Raw genomic sequence first — 25221 nt, 5'->3', positions numbered from 1 at the left:
CTGCAAGGAGACATTAGCACCTGCCACCTGTGTTTGGGGGCTGCAGGCTGGAGCCAGGCTCAGGCTGTGGAGTGGGAGCTCATACCAAAGAAGCATGCAGTGCAAGAGGAGCCACCTGAGACAGAGGAGGAAGAGGCTGCCTTTCCCCTTCCTGCTGCCTCCCCAAATCACTGACCACATACAGTCCAGTTCCACCCATTGGCCACCCCTACTCCAGCCCCACCCAGTGGCCACATCCAACCTACAAGAGCCACAAATTAAGGATCCTTGGAATCACAGCTTGCAGAAGTCAGCCTCCAGTGATCCACTGTAGAGCAGAGAAGCTTTGGATTAGAGAATAAGCAGAGAAGGACTGAGCAGTGCTGCCACCATCCACAAGCGCCATCTCTGGGTTTCTACACATGGCAGCCTCCTTCTCACTTGGGAAAAATTATACCCTTGGATCCAGGCAAGTTTCTATCTGAAATTGGAATCTAGTTCCAAGAGTTTTAGACCCTGGGGGTGGGGTGTGAAATAGTACAACCACTTTGGAGAACTGGTTAGCAGTTGGGATCAGTTACCCTATGGCCCAGAAATTCTGCTCATAGATACTGACTCAACAGCAATGGAAATACTGCGCAGAAATAACTGCACCAATTACTGCCACAACAGCCATAAATTGGAATAAATGCCCATTCACAGAAGAATAGATATGCCAGTTATGATTCAGTCATACTTTGGAATACTTTTCAGCAATAAAAAATGTACATATCACTGCTGCATACAGCATGAAGCTCATAAAGATTACAAGCCAAGAAGCCTAACATAATAGGGGCTTTTATTTTATTTTGTGTTCATTTCATTTATGCAGAATCCAGGAAGGGAGGAAAATATAATCTATAGTGATCAAAATCAGACTGTGGTCCTTACGATGCTGTGGGAGTCAGCTTAGAAAGCATGGCAGGGAACTTTCTGCAAAGCATGAGTTCTCTATCTCATTCTGATTTGTCCTCACCCCAGTGTGCATAATTAGCAAAGCCCCTTGAACTGAAAACCAAAGATCTCTGCAAGTTGACTCGTGCTATTATATACTGTAGGAAACTTGGATATGTTACCCCAGTGTATGACTTCAGGAGACTAGAATATGCCATCCTCAATATGCCTCTTTGGCATGAGGATTATTCTGAACTATTTTTGAGAACCAGCCACACAAGAGAAGCTCTGAAAACAAGGTAGATATTATCTTTGCATACAGGAAATAGACATCTGTACAGGAAAATCTCCTTTGGTTAAGGATGTGTCTGTTCTGTACCAGGATGGGGGAACTAAATCACACGGTGTCAATGCAAAAGGCACCAACTTCAGTTTAGCATAACAAACCTCGTACCCTGCTTCCTCTGGTCACGATTCTCAAACTTGGTTTTCCCCCAAGTCTTCTGTCTTTCTTCAGATGCTGTTGAAGTCAGAGTTCAAAGCTACTTCTTGAAAACTACTTGTCATCCCTTGGGTGTCCCCCATGTATTCATGAGGTCTCTGGGTTAATAAGATTCTGTTTGTTTTTTTTGACAGGGTCTCAGATGAGAATTTAGAAAAGAAGGTAGGAAATTATTTCCCATTCCTACAAAGTTATGTTAGTCATAATAATTTTTAAAATCCATTTTCAAGGTAAAGGACAAACTTCATACTTCTGCCGTTGGCTTGCGCTATGAAAAATGAAAGCATTAAGATGCCTGGGAGATTTCTAATGCACATTTGCATGGGGCAGGAGTTACCTGGGAACAGGTAGTTGGCTCTCAGTTTTCCAGGCTAATCACTGTGACCCAGACCACAGGTGCTATGTGACTCCAATGCCTCCACCATCCACATGACTCATGGACATCAGACAAACTGATGGGCATTTTAGTTTAAGTGAGGTGACCACAAATATTCAATCACATGGCCACTACTTTTAAATACATCACCTATAACTGAAATGGTGTTTTTCTTTTGGCCTCATCCAGCTACCTAATGAGCATCACTGGAGAAGATACAAGGACAAGAAATGTAATAATCCCTCTGCGAGTGTTGCTTCTCAAGCATTCTCTTCTGCCCATTCCCACCTCTGCCAAACCCAGTTGCTATTGAAAGCTCTCTGTGGTTCTAGGGAAGCTAACTGTCCCCACCCTGATTCTGGTCCCGCTAGTCCCAGGTTGGTAACATATGACCTAGGTGAAGCCAACCACTACATTACACCCCCCTGCTATTGCTGCTATCACCACTGCCCACCCAAGAGACTGGGTGAAGAGAGGCCCTTACCAACCCTCTTCCCTAGGTTAGCTGTGCTTTGGAAGAGTAAAGCATGGAAGAATTCTAGACATTTTTGCTTCCATGAGTTGAGCCCTGATAGGGGCACAACAAAAAGGAGAGAGGAGCACACTACAAGGAACAACCTGCTGACATAGTGACAATGTATCAGATTTCAATTCTCTCTTCCATCGTTCTGGCTACATGAGCCAATAACCCCCCTGCTCACATATTATTTTGGCTGGTTTGAATTGCATGTTTTATAATTTGCAGCTAATGCCATCTAACTAAATGAGAAGGCTCACTGGGCAACAGGCCAGAGTATGTGAAGGATGGGACTAGGAATCAGAAGCCTGAGTTCTGGCAGGTCACTGTTGAGCTGTGTGACCCTGAGCAAGTCATTTAACCTGAAAGACTCTTGGTTTTTTTTCCTGGCATAATGAAGCAATTAGACATGCCTAGTCTCTAAGTTCTTTTGCATTAATAGCAGTGAAAATTATGATAATAATAATTGATCATAATTTATGAGATTCTTACTATGTGCTAAGTGCTAGGCTAAATGCTGCAGATCTGTGACTTTATTTGATTCTCATATTGCTTGGGGTGTGATCAGGAGGGCAGATCCGCTGTGAATGTATGGAGTAACAGCTATGATCGAAGACGCCCTTACACATGAAAGGAAAAGTTCAGTACCAAGGGTCTCCAACAGGGAGGTGCAGAACCAGGGTACTCCTGAAGCACAGGGTGAGGCTGGGAGTGGGAGTTTGGCAAAGTGTACAAAAAAAGGAAGTGACCTCCAGAGCCTCTTGTCTAGAAGCCACGGGTGAGCAGGGCTGCAGGCAGTGGAAGAGCTGGAGGTGGAGTGGGAAGGGGAGATGGCAGGTTCCACTGGTGCCTCTGCCTTTGCCTTTCTGCATCAAGCACAGTGATCTTGGGATGCCGACTGCTGCTTCGTCTCCCTTCCCAAATTCATGCAAAAGCAATTGGTTGCTGGTCAATCCAACATAGACAGACACAGGGAAGAGGTCAGGGTAGGGGGAAATGTGGTTGAAGTTTAGCTAAGCTGGCAGTGTGGAAGGACAGAGTCTCTGAAAGAAGTGGGCAAACCAATCCCCCCGAAGTTTACAGAAGCTGAACAACTTGCTCAAAGTTATCCATCCAGCTAGTCCTTGAATCAGGACTAAGCCCTAGGGCTTCTGATGTCAATTAGTCCTTCTTCTATTGGATTTTATCACTGTCCTCAAGTTTGGCCATTTCTAATATAAAATGTGGTCAACTGTACTCATTGCCTTTTCCCTAATCACTTTCCTCCTTACTAATCAGTGTCGTCCAGGAGCTTGTCTATTGCTGTTGCTGTGGCTGCCGCCTCCTCCTCCTCCTCCTCCTCCTCCTCATGAGGTGGCGGAAAACACAGACTTGAAGAAGAGGCTTTGCAGCCCTGAGAGCTTTACAAACAAGAATCATCTTCTTCTCCTCTTCCTTCTCTTCTTCCTCCTCCTCCTCCTCCCTCTCCTTTTCCCTCTCCCTCCCCCCTCCTTTTCTTCTCCTCCTTCTCCTTTTCTCCTTCTCCTTGTCCTTCTCCTCCTTTTTCCCTTCTCGTTTTCTCCTTCTTCTCTGTCCTTGGCTCCTTGGTTCCTTGGGCTAATGGCCTCATGGGCCCGAGATGGATGCTGCAGCACAGGGCAACACACACAACAGGAGAGAAACCAGCTAAAGTAGAGTCTTCTTCTCTTGAGATTCTTATTAATAGTTAGAAATCCCTTTTCCAGAAGCCCCCATTCTTAGGTGTAGGTCACATGTTTATGCCCTAGCTGCTCCAAAGGATGGAAAGCTACCTAGGTAGCTGGTATTTTCAGCCCCTACTTGGCAGGGGGTGGTAACTTTGGCAAGGAGAGACTGTGGGGGAAAATGGTTTGGGCAAGGCACCCAACCATGTCTATCACCCTTCGCAAGTGCCTCTGTAACCTTAGCCTCTGTCATCAAGACTCAGTGGTTTGCTTCTGCCTGCTCTACACTGAGTAGAAGGACAGTGTGTCCACTGACTCCTCTGAGGAATCCTTACAGCTGTCCACATCAGCATCACTGTAAAGGCCCTGAAAGGATATAAGTTTCAGGGGGCCAGGCCCTCTATGAAGAGTCCTAGCCCTCCACAAACACACAGATCTGTGCTTCACAACCTCTTAAGGACTGTGCTTGTCAGCCCCTAAGGAACCTCTTTGGATACGTTCTCTTGATGCATTTCCCCCAGAAAACCCTAAAACCACATCTTCAGGAGTGCTAGTGAATGCTTGTAATCCCAAAACTCTTGGAGGCTGAATCAGGAGGACCACAAGTTCAAACTCAGCCTGAGCAACTTAGATTTTATCTCAGAATTAACAAGGGCTAGAGATGTAGTCCAGTGGAAAGACGCTGGTTCAATCCCCAGTTGAGGATCAGGTTAATGTCTGGCTGAGTCAGGAGTGCTGCACCCATCTCTCCTGAGAAAACTCCGAGGCCTATTAGGGCTGGAGTAATCCGCCCCCTCGGGTGTGCAGAAATCTGACCTTAGACAGATAAACCGGTCCTCTCAAAAACCTCTAAAGTCCTGACTCCATTTGCCTCAGCCACTGAAGCATACAATCCAAAAATTAACATGTGGCCAATAACAATGTGCCAAATATCCCAACTCCACCCTGGCTCCACCCCCATCTTACCCTATATAAGCCTGTGCATTTCCTGACTAAAGCGGAAGTGTTCTAGAAACCTCCCTGAAGTCTGCGTGGTGATTCTGTGCCTCCCAGGCCGGGCCCCTTGAACTTTGTTCCATGAGCGGGCTCACAGACGAAAAAAACAATTGAAGCCCGAACAGAGGACTTGCGTATACTGGGTAAATATTGAATTTTGGGGTAAGGATCCCTATTATGAGTAATGTCATGAGTCAAGAACGGCCGGTACAGACTGCCTTAGTAAAGGGTCTTCACGCTGTAAAGGCCTCTGAGGCGTTTCCAGCCCAAACTCAGGCGAGTGTAGGGCCCCCTGAGCACTTTAAAGATGGAGGGGTGTGGGCGGGCTGTCTGTTCCGCTTTCTTCTTCCCCAAAGGCGTCAGCCCCGCCCACTGGTCTCACTTCCTGTTGGTGACGTGCCCCTGCTAAAACCCCCTCCTCACTGGAATAATGGTCATCCAGAAGAGCCTTCCTTTTCCGGTCCAAGATGGCGGCCTCTACCCTGTGCGCTGCTATCTTACTTGTTGGATGAGGAGAAACAAACCTTTCATTGGGCCTTAGCATGACTTCGGGCATCCTGGGCCTCCGGGCTGCCCAGCCTCTTCCGCGAAAGCCCAGTCCAGCGCAGCTGAGAGCTCTGGAAAAGTTTCTGAGCGAAAGACCTGCAGCTTCGGGGCGCCGGGATCTGCTGCCTGGAGCCGGGAGGGTAGCCTGGTTGGCAGCCGAGTCTTAACAGCTAAGCAGTGGCTGAAGGTCCTTTTGTCTTCCCCGGCCTCCGCTGTCCCTACCTCCCACCGCGGATCCCGTCACCCCAGCTGCTCGAGGTCCCGCTCTCCAGGGCACGTTAGTTGCGAGCGCAGGGTCGAGGCCAGCCAGATGGGGGTTTTGCAGTCCCAGGCGTGCGGCTGCGGAGGCTGGCTGCTCCCTGGCCTGTGGCTGCTGGCGCTGAGCGGTCCAGGGGGACTACTGTCCACCCAGGAATAGCCTTCTTGCTGCAGAGCTTCATCTCCACTTTATCCTGGACAAATCCGCAAGTACCTAACCCTCCCATCTCTATCTTGTTCTGTTTTCCCCTTTCATGTTCGTTTTACCCCTTGTATTGATCCTTCTTTGTTTAATCATACAGAAACTTGGAGTTTATATTTTGCTAGAACACCTCCAGCCATTTGGGTCCCTGTTGATCTCCATAAGGAATGACAAAATTCAGATCCTCTCTTTAATCTTATTCTTCATCCCTGCAGTAAGAAAGATTTTGAAATTTCCGCCCTTATTGCTGTCATCATTTCCATGGTGGCAGCTATTTTCCCCACAACAATGGCAACAGTACAAAATCAAGTGGTGACAGCAGCAACGGTCAACCACCTAACTAAAAACATCAGCCAAGCCTTCAAAAAGACTGCCCTGCTATTTCACGATGTCCGAGCAGCCGTACTCAATTTACAAATCCAATTAAACTTGGTTTGGGAAGAATTAATACCCAGGTGTTAGATGTTATAAATTTAAATAATGTGTGGGATACCATTTGGTGAAAAATTCAGGCCAGATGGAATAATTTGAGTAGTTGGGTACGTGGATTGATACTGGGATCCCCATATAATATTAACCTTGTTTGGCATATTGTTATTGTTCTTAATTTTAAAGATCAGACATACCAGTAACAAAATCATAAAAATGTGGTCTTTTTGGCTGAGGCTCTGGAGTCAAAGACAAAAGGGGGAACTGAGGATCAGGTTCATGTCTGGCTGAGTCAGGAGCACTGCACCAATCTCTCCTGAGAAAACTCCGAGGCCTATTAGGGCTGGAGTAATCCGCCCACTCGGGTGTGTAGAAATCTGACCTTAGACAGATACACCAGTCCTCTCAAAAACCTCTAAAGTCCTGACTCCATTCACCTTAGGACCTAAAGCATATAATCCAAAAACTAACATGTGGCCAATAACGATGTTCCAAATATCCCGACTCCACCCTGTCTCCATCCCTACCTTACCCTATATAAGCCTGTGCATTTCCTGAATAAAGGGGAAGTGTTCCAGAAACCTCCCTGGAGTCTGGGTGGTGATTCTGCACCTTGCCCTCCCAGTCCCGGCCCCTTGAACCTTGTTCCGTGAGTGGGCTCGTGGACAAAAATAACACCCAGTATTCCCAAATAAATAATTTTTTTTTTTGAGACAGGGTCTCACTATGTAGTTAAGACTGACCTGGAACTCACTATGTAGCCCAGGCTGGTCTCGAACTCAGCAATCCTCCTGCCTCAGCCCTCCCAAGTGCTGGGATTACAGGCGTGTGCCACCACGCCTGGCTAATAAATAATTTTTAAAAATCCACATATATATTATCTGTTAGTGCTCTACATGTATGTCCATGCTTTATATATTAAAAATTTCAACAAAGCAATTTGCTTCTCCTTGATGCCGTATGGTCCCCGCTGATAAAGTGTGATCTTGATGCAAAGCAGAGTTCTCCAGACAGCCAGTCATATTCTTCAGTGATGTAGACATCAGTATGTGTCAATAACAATATTCCTCTGTGTCAGAAGGGATTGAGCACTGCCTCCATCTCTGACTTTCAAAGATCTTTTTATTTTAAAATTTTCTTGTGTACGTGTGTGCACCCACTGGGAGTTGAACCTGGGACCTCACACGCAGCACATGATCTACCACTGAGCTATACCCCAGTCCTACACCAAACTTTGATTTATTCTCCTTAGGTTACAAACCTTCACATGTAGGGCTTACAGTCCAGTGTGGTCAAAAAAGAAGGAATCAGGCAAAAGGAAGGAAGCAGACTGCGGGAGAAAGAACGCTTATTAGCTGGTGCTGTTTAGTTGCAAGAGAAGGAAAAATAAAAGACAAGAAAAGCAGGAAAGAAAATTTTACTGATATGGTGTGACTTACTACAGCTGCAGTAACCAAGTACTACGCTCTAGTGGATTCAACAAGAGAAAGTTAGTGTCTATTGATGCCAGAGCTGAAGTCTGTTGTCACATGTAAACAGATGACTTTACTGAACTCCTTCCAAGCTATTCTGTGAGGCATCTCAACTTCCTTCTCTATGGCGACTCTGAGGGCAGGGCGGCAGGGGCCAATTAGGGACACATGGATGGAGGACACATGAGTCAGCAAAATCACATCTTCTAGGTGGACCAGTGATTGAGAAAGTGAGTCTTCAGCAGGCCTGTGTACAAACTGCTTGTTCCCTGGAAGGCGGTAGGCACAACTGCTTCTCCCTTTTCAGTGTTGATGGGAGTTGTGTCACCAGTGGGCAGCAACTTTCTAGAGCTTCTAGAAGAGAAAGAATGAGGCAAAAGAGGCTTAAACTAAAACACAAAGAGTAAAAATCAGACTTCCATGAGAATTTGTCAGCTCTGAGACTCTCCCGTGGGATATCAGATCCCACTGTCACTAGACAAAGTCTAGTAGACCCCAAGTAGAACAGGGGGACCTTGACTTGTCTGACGAAGCAGGTTCTTGAATAATGTCAGAAAAAGAATTTCAGGATGCATCAATATGAGGCATAGTTAGGTTCACTAGGCAGAGTTAGATGGAAAGAGGATAGGAAGGACTACAGCTAGAATAACTGGAGGAGGTGCACTCTGAGGTAGGGGTCTGAGGGGCGAATTCATGAAAGCATGTGCCAGGTGTTAAGGATTAGCTAAGAGGAACTAGGGTTTGCTTGGTCATTCTCTCAGTTCTGGTTTCCATAGTTGCAGAGGAATCCTGAGGACTTGGGCCAATCAGCTCCCAGGAGATGCTTAATTCTGCTTGGAGCAGGTGGTTGCATCATAAGGTGGCCTTTGAGGCTCTTCTTTTCCTGGAGTCTGAAATGAATACATGGTGTCAGGTCTTACTGTCCCGCCCAAAGAATTGTCCAGAACAATTAATAAATGTGAAAAACTATTTATTTAAAGTAAAATAAGAAAAAGGAAAAAATGAGTGCAAAAAGAGGCAAGAAAAGTGAAAATATGTCCCACATTGCAAGGGACAGCAATGGTCCTAAGGTCAATGATCACTGTTTTTGATACCTTCTCAGATCCAGTCAATCAGAAGTTGTTCTGCACTCGCATTCTGGTGATTTGACAGTTTGCCATGACTGACAGGTCAGTTACCCAGTCTCCTTTCCAACCTTCTATGATTGACAGGCTACATCCCGCTATCCATCCAGCCTACCATGTCCTGATCTCCTGCCTCTTGGGATTACAGGTATATGTCACCATGATCAGTTTTTACTGCTTTTTAAATTTGTTTACATAAATTTTTAAAGGAGATGCAGTAGACAGGGTGCTTTCCAACATTTTATTCACTGGTATGTGTTTGTGGGATGCTTGTCTTGTGCTGGGAATCATTCTAACATTAGAGACTTCAGGGGTGATCAAAGCAGGCAAAAGTCTTGCTTTTGCAGCTCTTCTTTGTGATGGTGAGAGGCAGAGGCAGGGGAAAAGTAGAGAAATAAATGATCAAGGCTATGACTAGTCAGGAGCAGACTCACCAGAGAAATGACGTCAGAGTTGAGTCAAGAGATGAATCAGCCCCAACACGCAGGAGGATACATGTGCTAGACCTGTCATTCAGAATTGGGGGCAGTCCTGTTCCTTATGACATCTTTGGCAATGTCTGGAGACATTTCTGTTCATCGCAACTGGGGACAGGGAGGGGCTACTATTGGCACCCAATGAACCGAAGCCAGGGATGCTGCTAAACACCCTGCGGTACATAGTACATAGGCCCTCACAACACAGACCTATCCAGCCCCAAATGTCAACAGAACCAAGAGTCAGAAATTCTGTACCACAGGGAACAGGTTCAAGCAAAGGAATAGGGGAAAAAATTAGAAAACAGAGGATCTGAGCATATTAATCCACTCTTATTGCAGCAGGGCTAGGACATTCCCACAAAACTCAATGGCTTAGAACAATCAGTGCTTATTTTTGTTGCTTGTAGCTCAAGAGTCTTCTGGGCTGGCTTTGCTTTGCCCTACAAATGAGCAGGCTTGACTTCAAACTCTGGCTGAGTTAGAATCTACTGCAACCCTCCCTCACCCTGCTTGGGGCACATCCCTCTCCTGGTGGATCCCAGAGGCAAACCTAAGCACGTGGCACAGCCACATTTCAGGGCTCTGCCAAGGCCATGACCACTGCCGTGCTATAGGCAAAGGAAGTCTTCTGGCCAAGCCCAGAAGCTGTGGGTTTTAAGATACATGAGGCAAAAAGCCTTGGATAGTTTTAACCTAAGGAGTGATACATAATCGAATTCCATTTAACAGCTATAAATGGCTGGGTTGTGAAGAGTGGATTATAGAAAGCCAAAAGGGGAAAGGGGGACCAGTTAAGGCATCATTACAGTGGAACAAGGGAGATAATGTAGTATCCTTGATCAGGACGGAGGTGTTGGAAATAAATCTAAGTTCACAAATTCAGCATGTAGCTAAAAATAGAATCATCTGGGCAGGTTGGTAGATTTGAGTTTTAAGAAAAGAAAACAGTTTTAAAAATGACCCTTCAAACTATGCTTTGACAGTCTTCACCAAAACTCATGTTAAAATTTGATCCCCATTGTGAAGATTTAAAGAGTGGGACCAGGTGGGGCCTTAGTAAGTGATTAGGTCACAAGGGCTCTGCTTTTATGAATAGAGTAAACCTCTCGTGGATTAATGGCTCAATGGATTAAGGGGTCAGCCTGAGAGTGGTTCTGTTATAAAGGCCACTTTGGCTCTGTCCCTGTTTGCCCCTTTTTTTGCCACATGAAAGCCTGATCTGCGTTAGGATTCTGAAGAAAGTGGAGACCAACAGAGACCCTCACCAATGTGATCCCTCAACCTTTAACCTCTTGGACTCCAGGCCCATGAACTGATTAGAACTTTATGCTTTATAATTTACTCAGTCTGCAGTACTCAGTTCCATCAGTAGAGGCTGGACTAGGACAGATGACTACAGATTTTGTCTTGAGCCACTGCACTAGATGAGAAGCAGTACCCTTTATTGAGACATATGACTAGGGAATGAACATATTTGAGGAAAAATCGATCTTTATCTCATTTAATTTAATTGTGTCAATACCAAGGTATTTTTATTATCTCCTTTCACCAGAAGAGAGAGCAGGGACTCAGAAAAGTAGGGTAAGTTGTGCTAGACCACACAGCTGGTCAGCGGTACTGCTGGGATTTGAATCTAGTTAGTCAGCACGCAGGCTGCACAACTTCACACTTAGCGTTTCTCTGCCCTTGAGGGGGAAACTACATGGGCTAAGGCTACTGAAGAGCTTGTCTGCTTCTGAATGGTGGTTATTTTCCCCCCAGACAGTGCATTCTAGAATTAGTCATTTCAGTGTTGGGTGGGGTGTAGAATGCAGGCATGGGATTGACTTCAAGAAAACCTGGACTCATCCCAGTTCATCTGCTAATGGGCTTGCACATAAAGCGTGTGTATGAAGCTTCTTAGAGGAAAAATAAAAACCTGACTCCTTTGCATGGTCCTTAGTGATCTGGCCTCTGCTTCCAGGACCAATGTGTCATCTCTGGCTTCCTGCCCTCATCGTGTTCCAGACATGGGAACTTCCCTCAGCCCCTAGGACTCATTAAGCTCTCTCTCTATCTCTCCCCAGGCCTTCATGCCTGCTGCCCCTTTTTTGGGTCCTCACTCACTGCTCTCCGCTGCTCTCTTTATTCCCTGCATCACACTTAGCACTGCAGGGCCTTCAGGCTGGCTCCTTTCCCTCCTCCTGCAAAAGCCTGAGGGGTTTTTCTCTCATTGTCACTGTGTTTAGTCCATTTTCTGCTGCTACAACAGAATCCCTGAGACTGGCTGATTTATAAAACAACAAGGGTTTATTTGGTGCCTGGTTCTGAAGTCCAAGTGCATAGCACTGACGTCTGGTGAGGTCCTTAAATCTGTAGTATCCCATGGTGGGAGATGGAGGACAAGAGGGCATGAGAGTAAGAGCAGGTGATTACCAAATGTGCTTTTATAACACATCCACTCATTTGGTAACCACCCCACTGCTTGGTTAAAGACATTAGTCCATTTGTGACCTGATTACCTCCCAACATTGTTGCCTTTGGGACCAAGTTTCTAGCACATGTATTTTGGGGGTCACATTCAAACCACTGCAAACCTGATAGGGCTCCTGAATGTAAGTTCCCACAAGCCCAGAGGTCTCCCCTGACCTGAGGTTCCCCTGGAATTTGTGGCTCCAAAGCAAGCCCATACTAAGGCTTCAGCAACTTTTCAGTTATGCTTGAAAGTGTCCCTCCAATTCTGGCCCTGACCACTGGCTTCTCTCTGTAAGCTGTGGTTCTCTGTACCCACCTGCTAGTCTCACCAGTTTTGGGGACAGCACTTTACCCTGAGATCTCAGTTCCCTGGTGGATCTAAAAAAAGTTGGATTTTTAAATTTTCAATTTGGTTAGCTTTTATCTTTGTTGTGTGGATGACTTCAAAGCTCTTCACATGCTGCAAAAAACAAATGAGTCCCCTGACCCCCATACTAGGAATTGAACCCTTTGCACTGAGCTACATCCCCAGCCCTGTTTATGTTTTATTTTATAGGGTCTCATTAAATTACTAAGTTGCCCAGGCTGGGCTTAAATTTGTGATTCTCATACCTTAGCCTTTCTGGGATTAAAAGCATATACTGCATGCCAGTGAAACCAACTAAGTTTTGTACTAAGCAGAGACTTTCTCCATTTTACTCACTGTTTCCCCAAGATCCTGTGCACGAAAGGGGCTCGAGATACCGTGTTCGTGACTGATGGTCAGATCCTGGGCTTACCACATCAAATCAATTTCCATAGCTAGGGATGAAATCCGTAATCTCTTCAAGATGCTGTTTACTATATAAATGGGAGGATGAATCATGGAGAATTTCCTTGGGAGATGTATCCTGAAGGATAATTCACCAGGTCATGGAGACTATTACTATAAGAGGAAGGGTCCATTGGCCAGCCAGTCTGCTGATGGAGTTCTGTACACACCAGCAGACATCAACTACTAAATGAAGGGTCTTCCGACTCCTAGAGGCTAAGGACAGGAGAGACTAGAAGGTCTTTTATTTTTTATTTTTAAAAATTTTTTGGGTACTGAGGATCAAACTCGGGACCTTATGCTTGCGAGGCAGGTGGTGGCACCACTGAGCTAAATCCCCAGCCCTAGAAGGTCTTTTAAATATTTCCCATAACTGCTTAAAATTATGTTTCCTTATTATTAGGAACATGGGCTCAATAGTGTAAATTATTAATTTATAAAACGTGACATAATTGTTACTACTGCATACATGTTGTTTTTTGTTTTGCCTTTTAATGACATAATATTTAAAAACCAAAAACACATAGCACTATTAAGAGGAAGACAATCAGCTGATGTCTTGGGAGTGAGTTTTAAAAGAGGAGGGGAAAGAGAGGAAGCTGAGAAAGTGATATTTCAGATTCCTTGAGCTTTAATCTCCTATGATGCTCCACCAAGTACGAACTTTCGCCAGCTGCTTCCATACTGGTTTGTCCCCCTTTGCAGGCAGGCACGTGTGGTGGATACCTGGTGATTTCACATGCTCACTATCACCTTAGCATGAGTCAGGTGGCAGCCCATCCCGGCTCCTCTCCCAGACCCTAAGGATCCAATGGAATTATCTGTGCTCATCTCATCTCCCTGGTGGCAGGTAGAGAGAGTGAGTCAGTGGATATATGTCAGTCCAGGGGTGAAATGTAGCAAACCCTGAACGATCACAGTCAGGCTCAGGATTTTACATGGAACTATTTGAAAGAACACTGTTTCCACCGGACCAGACTGACAGGGCACAAGCCTGCACCTGCATGCAGTGTCTTGACACCACTTCATCAGCATGCCCCAGGCTGGATTCTCTAAGAGGAACATTCTGCAGCAAGGGTTTATGCGTGTGGGCTTGAGGAAGTGGCCCCAGGAATTATGGGCAGAAAGTAGAGAAGTAAGACTGAAAGAGAGGGAAGCAAAGCAGAGCACACGAGCAAGCAGGTGCCACTGTGGTGACTATTGGAAACGTGGTGAGAAGAGTACAGGATGTGCCCCAGAGCTGCCCTACCCAAAGACAACAATTTCTATTTTAATCTGCTGTCATTGGTAGAGAGGACTGCTCCAGGGCCATTAACACTATGGTACTTTTGCCTGCACACCACAGACTGAACCAGCTCCTGCGGCAGGAGAAGACCCCAGGGTGAGAATCCTAGAAGCTGTCCCCATGAGCAGCCATGTGTCCCCAAGGATGCTGTATAGGGGACATCATTAGGAGCTGCTGCAGGGACCTTCCCTGAGAACAGAGCAGCTCAGAAAGAGCAGGACCTGAGATGCAATGGGTCAGCATACTGATGCCCTGAGCCACTGCACCTGGCTATGTCTTGGCTGGCCAGCTCTGTCCCTCAACTTTCCTTTGGTGTAGTGTCTCTCCTTGACAGGATGATTCAAGACTCACTGCTGTTCATCGCAAGGAAAAGCCTGTGATGCTTGCACAGCATTTTATCACATCCTACAAATGTGTGAGCATTTCTTTCCAAAGGGAGTAGAATCTATCACAGATTTACTTTAGAGTCCTCTATAGTCTCCATCAGAAGTTTGCACAATTCTCAAGAAATATTTATTAGATGAATGACTGAATACTGTGAAGGCCCACCAAAATCTAGCGTAAGCAGTGCTAAAGAAGCCCTTTTGAGGTACAGGGTCAGGAGTAGGTGATGCAGGCAGAAGGCAGTGGGAATTAGTTCCCCTTGATAGTGGCATCTGGGCAGGAGAGGGATTGCACCCCCTGAGTCTCATTCAAGTGTCAGCTTCTCCAGTTCTAGTATTCTCCAAAGCCTCATTTTCCAGCTTTTCCATCAATTCTGAGCACAGCTTACCTTCCAATAACTTCTTTATCTATCTTTAATTTGGCCTGTCTTTTGTGACTCGTCTCCATCACTCTCCACCCTAGAAGCCTGGCTGACACTGAAGAACAGAGCAGAGCCATACCCTCCCTAACCAGTGTGGATGTCCCCTCTCCTGGGTCCCAGATTCTGTCTCTCACGGCTGCATGGAGAAAGATTGTGTCATCAAATCTTCCTTCTGAGATGCTGACTTTAACAGATTAGAAATGCTCCCAGCACAGCCCGCACTACCGCTAATAAATGATTCCATATCTATCATGAATGAATTTTCAAGTCTTCCATTACTGGGCTGTGTACCTACTCATGAAGTACATTTCCAGGCGATTTTGCCTGAATTACATGGTTAATTGCCTCATATTTTCAGCTTGCATTACAGGTCCTCTGAGTTAGAATAAGAGAGAGAGAAATACTATGTATCACTTCCCGCACAGGGAACAAATTCACTGATGGACCAAGGCATGTGGAAAATGGCTTCATCACACTAATATTAATGGAGAATGCTAATTTGTTTTCATCTTTTAAGTATAACTGAGTGAAAGAGAGTCTAAAGATAAGGGTAGAGACACATCAGGTAGTTCACCGGATGCTTTAGCTTCTTCTGAATCTTATACAGTACTAATGTGTTCATCAGTCTGTTCTTCAAATGTACATGTGCAAGGCCCTAGGCTAGGTAAGGTAGAGGATAGAGAGAGGTGCCCTCAAGCTTATTGTAACTCAAGCTGTGGTTTGTGTACCCATTACAAACGGAAAGAAAGAAAGCACCTGGGGTGGTAGCTCTGTAGTAGGCTGCTTGCCTTGGCATGCACCAGGCCATGGGTGCCATCTACAACTCTGAAAAAAAGAAAAAAGAACACAAAAAGAAAGAAAATGATAAAATTACAGTGCAACATGGGAAAGATAAATATCCACTGGAAGTATGGGCAATAAATCTTGCGAAGTGCATTGCAAAGCAAGTTCAGGGCCATGGGAATGAAGATCACGGTCCGTGTTGTTTTCAGCGTGAGCTCAGTGTGTACGTGAAGGAGGGCTGGGCATCTGCTGGGAGAGGCAGAAGGTGATGTCCTTCCACAGTCATGAGACGGCTCCAAGAAAGCTGATGGCAGTGGGCCTTGCTGGACTCACCATGTCTAGATGACAGATGGGCATTGGACTCAGGATCAGCTGGGAATTTAGATTTAGGAGCAGAGCTCCTGTGAAGGTATATTCCTGAGTAGTCCCGTGGAAAACAACCAACCACCAACACTTGTAGAGTGATTACATAGTGATAGAAAGCTTTGTATTGCTCACCTACAATTCATTACAAAGTAAACCACCAGCCTGGCAGTTCAAAGCAGCAAGAAGTATGTATGATTTCCTGCAGGTTGGGAAAGCAGGCACAGTCTGGCCAAGCGGGTCTAGCACTGACATTCCCAAGGCTGCAGTGGAGGAGCAGCCACTTTCAGGTGCAGTCACAGAAAGGTGCTCTGCAGGGCTGGAAGACCTGCTCACAGCCGGCGCACTCAGATGCTGTTGGGCCACAGCTGAGAGGCTTCGACTCTTCCCACAGGTCTGCCTGAGTGTCCTTGTTACATGGCACCTGCTTTCACCCAGTGCAAGTGACTCAAGAGAAAGCTAGACAGAAATTGCAGTGTCCTTTATGGCCTAGCCTTTGAGGCTACACTCTTTTATCTCTGCAGCATGCTTATGGTTTCACATGTCAACCCTATCTAGTGTGACAACAGACTCCACACAGGCGTGAGTCGCAGGATGTAGGAACCATTCATTGGAAATCATCTTGAAGACCGAGTCCAGCCCTTCACCTCTGGAACTTCTTCAGAGGTTTAAAAGGATGGTGCTTTTATTTCTCCATTTTACATAAAAGAAAACGAAAACCCAGGGAAATTAAGCAAATCTCCCCCAAATTCCATAACCCATAAGTGGTCCAGCCAAGATTTGAACTCAGGTCTGTATGATCCAGTCCTGATTCCAGCTGTATTAGTTTACTCAGGCAACCATAGCAAAGCACCACACAGGGTGTGGCTTCAAACAGCAGAAACTTATTCCTCATAGTTCTGAAGACTCAACATTCCAAATCAAGCTATATGCCAGCCATTGCTGCCTCTGCATTGTGGGCAGAATCCTTCCTTGCCTTTTCCAGCTTCTCAGGGTGGTCGGCCATTCTAGGTATTCTGCCTCTTCACAGAATGCTTTCCTCACGTGGTTTGTGTCCACATCTGCTAAGGCAAAGGGCCCACCTCTCGCAGAGGATACTGTGGCACACACACTCAGACTTTCTTTTATGGAAAAGTAGCTGTGCAGTGCTGGCACAGGGGTCTATTCAGTGACCACAGCTTTGGCTCCTCAGAGACTGTCACCGCAGCAGACAGCTGTCTTGCCCCTTCTTGGTGCAGCCCACATGCAGTGACAGGCAACTGAGGGAGTACAAGGGCCTCGTTATCTCGTCCAAACACCAGCTGATTTTGAAAGGCCATTCTAGGGTCAGGTTTCCCAGTGGGACTGGCCAGAATGATCACTGGTCCTGCACCAGTGACTCAGCTTCTCTGGGTCCAGTCCTGCTGTCCCCCTTGCTTTCACAGGGGCTGAGGCAATGAGCAGCCAGTGACACACACGTCCTGAACACCACTCTCCATCTCCTTCCCTAGTTCATGAGTTTAACTCTGTGTTCCTCCACTGCCCCCAAAAAAGATAAGACCAAAACCTAAGTTTGGGAATGCTTATGATTATGAACGCCCAAGGTTAAGAGCAGAAAGCATTTTAAGAGCAGACTGTGTAGAATTATCAAAAGAGGTCAATGACTGAGCCCGCTGAATTAACCTGAACTTTTTAGTCATAAGATAATTCCAAGGGAAACTGGCTTAAGCAAAATGTTGGTTCACATGATGGAAAATTCCAGTGATAATTCTTCAGGGGCTCCACATAGGACATGAAAACACAGGTTCTCTAAATCTCTTGGCTCTGCTTCTCTTTACAAAACCCAGTCTTGCTCACGTGACGAGGTAGGGAACGGTGAGTGACGGAGCACTGAGAGTGCCCATCTTTACAGCATGGGATCTGCCAACTCTGGATGTATGTCCTGCTAACCCCAAGTCAAGCAGAACATAAAGTTTCTGTCTTTGCTACAGTTCTGGAAAAAAGGCCAAGTAATGGGTCTCACTGGATCAGTTGGGTCATTTTCCTGATTATGAACATGGCTTTATGGTTAAGGAAATTCATTGGCCCCATTCCCCCATTCCTAGCCTTAGTACCATGTCTACCCTGAAAGACAAAGGTGATATTAGTCTCAGCGCACGCTAAGGCCTCTGGAGGGATGGTTTCCAGAGGCAAATACAGATAGATTCTGTCACCAGAAATTGAGAAATCAAGTATTGGGCAAAGAAAAACAACAGCTGTTTTCTGTAAATATCTAGGGGGACAGCTAGACATTTAAGCCTAGAACATTCTTTGGGAAGCTCTGTGATTATGTATAGACAGATAAACCGCATGAATGGACCAGTCACTAGTTACACTCACCTTCAGAGATCTTGTCGCAATAATCACAACCTCTATTACCCCTGTAACACTGTTCATCATTATGGAATTAATGTCATCAGATTAGATCCACAAAGGTTGACCTATGAGGAATACAGAAACCAATCACCACACACAGACATGTATTGATATTCTTGGGAAAATGATGGTGAGTAGAGGAATCACTTTATAAAGAAGGGTGGATTAGTGCAAAAGAAATGACCTTGAGGATAGGAGCACCTCCGCCCCAGTGGGTGGGGTGGACTGTTGTGTACTCCAGATCTCACAGTGGTACCCTGTGACTGGCACATTGCCAGCCGCCTGTCTCTATTCTAGATTGTATTCTAGAGGAGCAAGTGGAGAGAGAATGTGGGAGGAAGCTGTGGACATAGGAAAGCAAAAGGAAGGTTTGAGTTCTTTTATAGCTGGGCTTGCTCATTTCTGCTGACAATTAAACTGGTCAGGGGTGCTGGTTTTTACTACCATATCCCACCATGGCATGCCATCTTGCCAGAACTGGATTTGGTATAGAAAGGATGCAGCTACTGCTCTAATAGGCTGGGTACTCTCAGTCCTGTCTCAGGATATTGCTTAGACTACTGGTGGTCCTCCCATATCCATTGCTCCTCTCCCTTTTCTGTAGTCATAGAAGTCTCAGCTTTTAGCTGGGCTTATGGATGAACAGAGTAAAGACATTTCCCAGCCTCTGGAAACAGCTGGATAAGGCCATGTGACTGAGAGTTTTCCCTTTTATCCTTCCTCTATGCTGGAATGAGGACTAGAGCTCCGGAGCTGGAGCAGTCAGCTGGGGCTGTGAACTTGGAGTGAAACCCACAGAGAGAAGCATGAGGTTAGAAAGTGCCTGGGTTCCTGAAGCTGGAGGTGTCACATACCACAATGAAAGAAATCAAATTCTACCTATGGCCACCATTTTATGAGGTTTTGCATTTCTTTCAGGCAAGTGTAGTTATTTTTATACACATGCTCATTTTCTGCTCCTGACTGGTTTGGCATTGGGCATCTGACTTAACGTTTTGGGGTGGGGGTTTCTTTTGCATACCATGCTGCAATTGCAGCCCTGCATTTGGAATGCTGAGCAGAGCCAGCCCAAGGCTAAGCCAGGCTGCAGAACATCTAGCTGGAAAGAACTCGTATCCGTGGTGACTTCACCAAGCCACTTGGTGAACCCACCCAGGAGCCAGGTTATATATAACCAGACTTCCTGTCACAGGAGATAGTATCTTTTTTTGTTTGAAGTATCCCCTCTTACCTCTCTCTCTGAATATGTATATATTATATATGCATTCTAACAGATATATCAGTTTCCCCTTTTGTAAATCCAGGCAAGTGTTGTGGTTCGAACATGAAGCGTTCCCCAGGGACTCATGTACTGAGGACTTGATCCTCAATACAGTGGTGCCCAGAGAAGTGATTGGATCGTGAGGGTGCCAGCCTCTTCAGTGGCTCGATCCATTGATGGAATCCTAAATTGATGGCATTGTTGGAGGCGATGGGAACAGAAGGGGGGGGCCTAGTTGAAGGAGCGAGTCATGGAGGTGACTTTTGTCCCAGCCCCTTCCTTTCTGGTTCTCTCCCTCTCTGCTTCCTGGCTACTATGAAGTGACCAGCTTTGCTCCATGACTCTATCCCCTTCCACCATGCTCTTCCTCACTGCAGGCCTAAAAGCAATGGACTGACCATGGACTGAAACCTCTGAAGCCACGAGCCAAAATAAACCTTTCCTCCTTTAAACTGTTTTTCTCAGGTGTTAACAGTAACAAAGCTTAGTAACAACCAATGAAGTGGTACAAATAGGAATAGCAACAATGGTGAAAATAATAACTGACTCTACCAGAGCAGTTCTTAAGCATGTCCTGTGCTAAGGGTGTGAGAGCTGATCTCGCTCCCTTCCCCATGATATGCTCCTATCCTTTCATTTGCCACATGAGGAAACTGGGCACTAGAAAAGGTAAGTAGCACAGGACAGAAAAAGCACCTTTTTCCTGTACCCTTCTGCTATGGCTTGGATGCTGAATGTCTCCCACTTATTATCAGGCTTATGTGACATGGGAGTTCATAAGCAAAAGAAGGGTTTCAACCTGGATCTTTCCATGCTAGGTTTGCTGAAGAATGGCAAGTTGTAGACAAATGTGATAGGAGGGGGAAAATGGTAAGGGCTTAGAAGAGTAAATGAGTAATAAGATTACTGACATTTAGAAATGGGAAGAAAGGAGCTAAAGGTGTAGGGAAGGTGGGATGGGTAGGGGAAGAGTAAAAAAGGAAAAGAAAAAAATGTGAGAGAATGAAAAGATGAAAATAAAGTGTTTGTAGATGGGGAGGGGAGGAGGGGGTGAAGGGAGAGCAGAGGTAAGGGGAAAAAATGAGAATCAAGACTTGTCATGTAGAGGTACAAGATCCCAACAATGAATGTAACTACTTTATCCCTAAAATGTACCAATAAACTCAATTAAAGCTGAAAAAAAAAAAAGAGTAAATGGGGCCTGCTGATTCTGGTCCTGTAGGGTCCCCATGCCTTGGGAAATATCAGTGCTCCTTTCCAACGACGTTATCTAAAATGTACCAATAAACTCAATTAAAGCTGAAAAAAAAAAAAAAAGAGTAAATGGGGCCTGCTGATTCTGGTCCTGTAGGGTCCCCATGCCTTGGGAAATATCAGTGCTCCTTTCCTCCGGGTATGGGGAGGAAGGGCACCAGTCACTCAAAAGTCTCAGCACCTGCTTCGGGATGGTCAGAGAACCCTCCCTGCACCTGTTTTTTTCACAGATTCCTTTGGCAGAAAATGTCTAACTCACTCAGAAGCAATATTTTGGGGTAACGAGTCTTGAACCTTGTCTGTAGCTCACCCCAGTTCTTGCTACTAGACCACGGGGCAGGGATGCAGAAGCCGGGAGGTCCAGGACAGAGAAAGGAAAGGGTGCTCCCTAAGTATTTCAGTATTCATTTCCTAAGGACAAATCTCCTTATACAAAGAAAACGCAATTGCTCACGTCAGGAAATTAACATTCAGGCAGATGCCATCTTCCAATCTGGGACCCCTTCCCAGTGTTGCTGCTCCCCTTCCTCTCCATACCAGGATCCAGTCCAGGGCCACAAGTGGCCTTTGGTTGAAATGCATCCTCTGTTTATTTTGATTAGGAACAGTTTCCTACTCTTCCCTTAATGTTTGTGACCTTGATATTTTCCCAGAATATTAAGTGTGATCAAAATAATATGGCAAATGTTTAAATTTTTAAAATGTATTACAGTAAAAGACGCATTGTTATTAATCGTCCTAAGAATATGCTCCTTCGCTTGAAACACACTTATCCCCTCATTCCTGCCACATTCTGAAGCTGTTCTAGGAGTCCTCTTTCTTGAGTGTCACTACAAGGTACAATTAAAACTACTGTGAATGCTGCTGCCGGGTGCCACCCAGTGAAAATGCAGCCCCAGGGTGGGGGATTTAGCTCAGTGTTTCCGCCGCAAGTTCAATTCTCATACCAAAAAAAAAAAAAAAAAAAAAAAAAAACAACAAAAACACTGTGTCCCCCCAAAATAAAAATCAAAAAAAAAAAAAAAAAAAAAAAAAAAAAAAAAAAATGCATCCCCATAAGAACATTATGGTGTGTCTCCCTCTACCTGATTCGCCAGAGCTGGCACCAGGAGACTTCTGGCTCTTCCTGAAGTTGCAATGGCCATGATAGGTCAACGCTTTGAATCAATTTAGGACAAGAAGACAGACATGACAGCACAACAGAAGACACTAAAGAAGACTCCAGAACTGCTTCAGGACATGGCAAGGACAGTGGGATACATGTGTCTGTAGCAAGCGAGAGTATTCTGAGGGGGATTCATGGCAATGTGTCTTCTACCATAATAAATTCTTTTAAAAAGTTAAAGATTCCCCGTACTTTCCAATTGTACCATATTCACACGAGTTACTCTTGTAGGTGATCCTCACTTTGGCTTTGTCTGATGTTTTCTGATTAGATCAGTGTCAGACAGCTTTGGCTGGGACGTCACCAGTGACATGCTCTTAGTGCGTTGTATCAGAAGGCGCACAGTGTCATTGTGCCCCAGAGATGATGGCATTGTTTATTAGCTCAGGAAGAGACTTTGAACCTCTGTGAATATCACACCTTGAGATTGTGAATATCTGTTCATCAACAGGTAATTGCACACCTGTTCACACCTCTTCCTGATTCTTGACCCTGTCAGTGAATTTGTGCTGAGTGCCTTGACACTCGAGTGTCTAGAGAGCTTGCCCACTCCAGCAAGGGCTGCTATTCTCTGCTCAGGCTGCTGTCCCCAGAGTGGGGCCACTGCAGGCCCACCCCCCGGGAGATGTGCTTACGAACATCTCCCCTTCTGAAGAGAGAGGGGTCTCCACTCAGAGATTGGCAGTTCAGGTACATAGGTCAGAAGGACAGGGCCCCACTTTTCAGGGTGGTCTTCATTTGCTTTTTGTCGCTGTAACAAAATACTTGGGCCTAGACCATTCGTAAAGAAAAATTGGCTCATGGCTCTGGAAGCCCAAAAGCACAGCTCTGGCACTCTCTTGGCTCCTGGTGGGGACCTGCACTATGCTACGTCGGGCAGTGGGCACCTCACAGGGAGTGGGCCCGCCAGCAGGAGTTCACTGGTGCAGCAAAGCCACCCTTGTGCTAATCTATTGATCCAATAATCCATGAATCCGTGAACAGATTGATTTGCTCTCAGAACCCAATCACCTCTTAGTGATCTCACCGGACTCTGCTTTTTCATGCTCACAAAGGGCACTGAATTGCCATCTGAATTTTGGTGTTACCTGCAAACCCCAGCAAAGGTTCTTTATCCACATCTTACTGCTCTCAACTATGTTCCCTCAGTACCCCCAACCCTGGCCTCTGATATCGCTGATTCCAGCGCTGTTGCTCTTCTCCTGGTCCCTTGCCCCTTCCACCATGAGATGGGACATTGCAGGTGTAAACTGTGTCTGTCCTGCTCTGGAGTATTCCCTCTGACTGCCAGCTCTTCCCTACCAGGGTCAGCTACACCATCTGCTTTTGTTAGCCACAGGAAAGGCTGTTTATCACAGAGTATGGAGGACGAGAGGGTAAGAGCCATATGCCTCAGAAGCTGATAGTTTTGTTGTTGTTGTTTTAGGATGATATATAGCAAAAGAGGGTGGTCATCTTGCTCCCTGTGGTAAAAGAGTGGCCACCTGGCTGCCCATGAAGTTTCTACAGCCCAGGAGGCATGGAGGATCAGAGGGAGGAAAGTGGGCTCAGATGCTGGTCCCTCCTGGCCTGTACTGTATGTACAGGCCCGAGCACTCTTAGGGGGGACACAGCAGGATTCCCACATTGACATGGGGAACCTGAAAATAGGGGCTAGTGCCCTAATTCTGGGGAGAACGCAGGAAAAGACTGTAGGGTGAGGCTTCGGTGCCTATCACAGGCCTGACTGAGTCAGAGAAAAGGCCCCACTGTTAACAGAGAACTGGCACTCCTGAGAGTTAGACATGTGGGAGGATGCATCACAGTCAGCAGGGCAAGATGAGAACAGGGCACATCAAGGGACGGGAGAGCAGAGCTGGAGAGGGAGCAGCACGGCATTCCTTGCACATCAGCCTCAGCATCGGCCTCGTCACCAAGGCCAGAGGGTCCCCAAGCCAGCTGCTGGAGCTCTAGAAGTTACACCCAAGTTCCAGGTCATCAGGAAAAAGCAGGGGAAGATGAAACAAAGAATAACCTCTTGGTCAAATAAGTCAGCATCCTTCTGGGAATCTCACACAAAACTTCCACACTTCCACTCATCAACCGAACGAGGGCCACGCTAGGCTGGGCAATACGATCCTTTGGCTGGGCCTGAGTTAAAAATCTGGTCCACTGTTAAGTGGGAAGGAGAAAGAGGATATTGGGTAATATTGGCAGATTCTTTTAAGCCACCCCTTTTCTGTTTTGGCGTTTTCCCTTTCCTCCCTCTTTCCACCCCTCTGAACCTCGTCTTTTCCTGTCTTGCTGTGAGTCCCAACTTCAGTTTGCATCATGAAAGAGCTAGCTCCCACATCTCCCTGCCATAGTGTCCCCACCATTTCCACACAAAGGGGCACTGTCTGCACCCTCCTGGCAGAAGATGCCAGGCTGGCATGCCTACCCTGCCCACATGTTTTCAGTTTCTTGTGGACATGCTTCCTTCCTGACACTGGTTACTGTTTCAGCTCGTCTCTAGTTGCCCATTGTGGTGGTGGCCTGTGTGTGATTGTGTATGCCACAGATATCATTCCAGAGCCTCAGTAGGTTACCAGATGGTCCAGCGATCTTGTGCTGAGTTTGACATTAATGCCTGCCTTGCAGGTGCCCCGCAAAGTTTTGGGGGTCTCCTTTTACAAAGGGAAGAGAGGAAAACAGGATGGAAATTATGTGTGCATACTAAGTCGTGAGCTCATGTGCTTTTCCCTCGCAAAATAGGATGGAGATAAAGCATTCTCTTAGTTGAGTTTTGCCCAGGTGGTACTTGGAGATGGACTTGAGTGAGTGCAGCTGGCTTACATGGGCAGAGATACCAGGAAAGAAAGCAGGGACTGTTGTATTGGTAAATGCTTAGCATTTACTCCCCAACAGAGATGGTGAACAACCTGCTTTGAACACTGGGTGACCTCCATGGTGTAACGTAACGCCTTGGCTGATTGTAGGTCTCCAACATAATGTCACTAGACACAGAGGAAAGAGACCCCAAGTTGATCCTCACAAGCCAGTGCAAGCTGAAGCCAACATATTAAAATGGAGAGCTAGAAGGAATATGGCCCAAAGGCTGGCTGGCTGAGCAGGGCGCTGCTGTGGATAAGTTACATCTCCTGGATGCCAAAGCCAAGTCTCCCAGCAGAGA

General features: G+C 46.1%; 1 long non-coding RNA gene across 2 annotated transcripts; it reads left to right on the top strand.

Moving 5' to 3' along the window:
* The first annotated feature begins 4978 nt into the window (after positions 1 to 4978).
* Positions 4979 to 15073, top strand: LOC104866149. 2 transcript variants are annotated; one of them, XR_781358.3, is made up of 3 exons: positions 4979 to 5128; positions 8995 to 9164; positions 14892 to 15073. It is a non-coding gene; the product is annotated as an uncharacterized LOC104866149 (long non-coding RNA). The 2 variants fall into 2 exon arrangements; XR_781359.1 differs by lacking the exon at positions 4979 to 5128 and adding an exon at positions 5488 to 5999.
* Positions 15074 to 25221: the final 10148 nt, after the last annotated feature.

This window comes from Fukomys damarensis, unplaced genomic scaffold (genome assembly GCF_012274545.1).
Source record: "Fukomys damarensis isolate Sample0158 unplaced genomic scaffold, DMR_v1.0_HiC HiC_scaffold_28, whole genome shotgun sequence".
Lineage (NCBI taxonomy): Eukaryota > Metazoa > Chordata > Mammalia > Rodentia > Bathyergidae > Fukomys > Fukomys damarensis.
The sequence above is the reverse complement of the archived record's forward strand: the minus strand, read 5'-3'. Positions and strand labels throughout refer to the sequence as shown.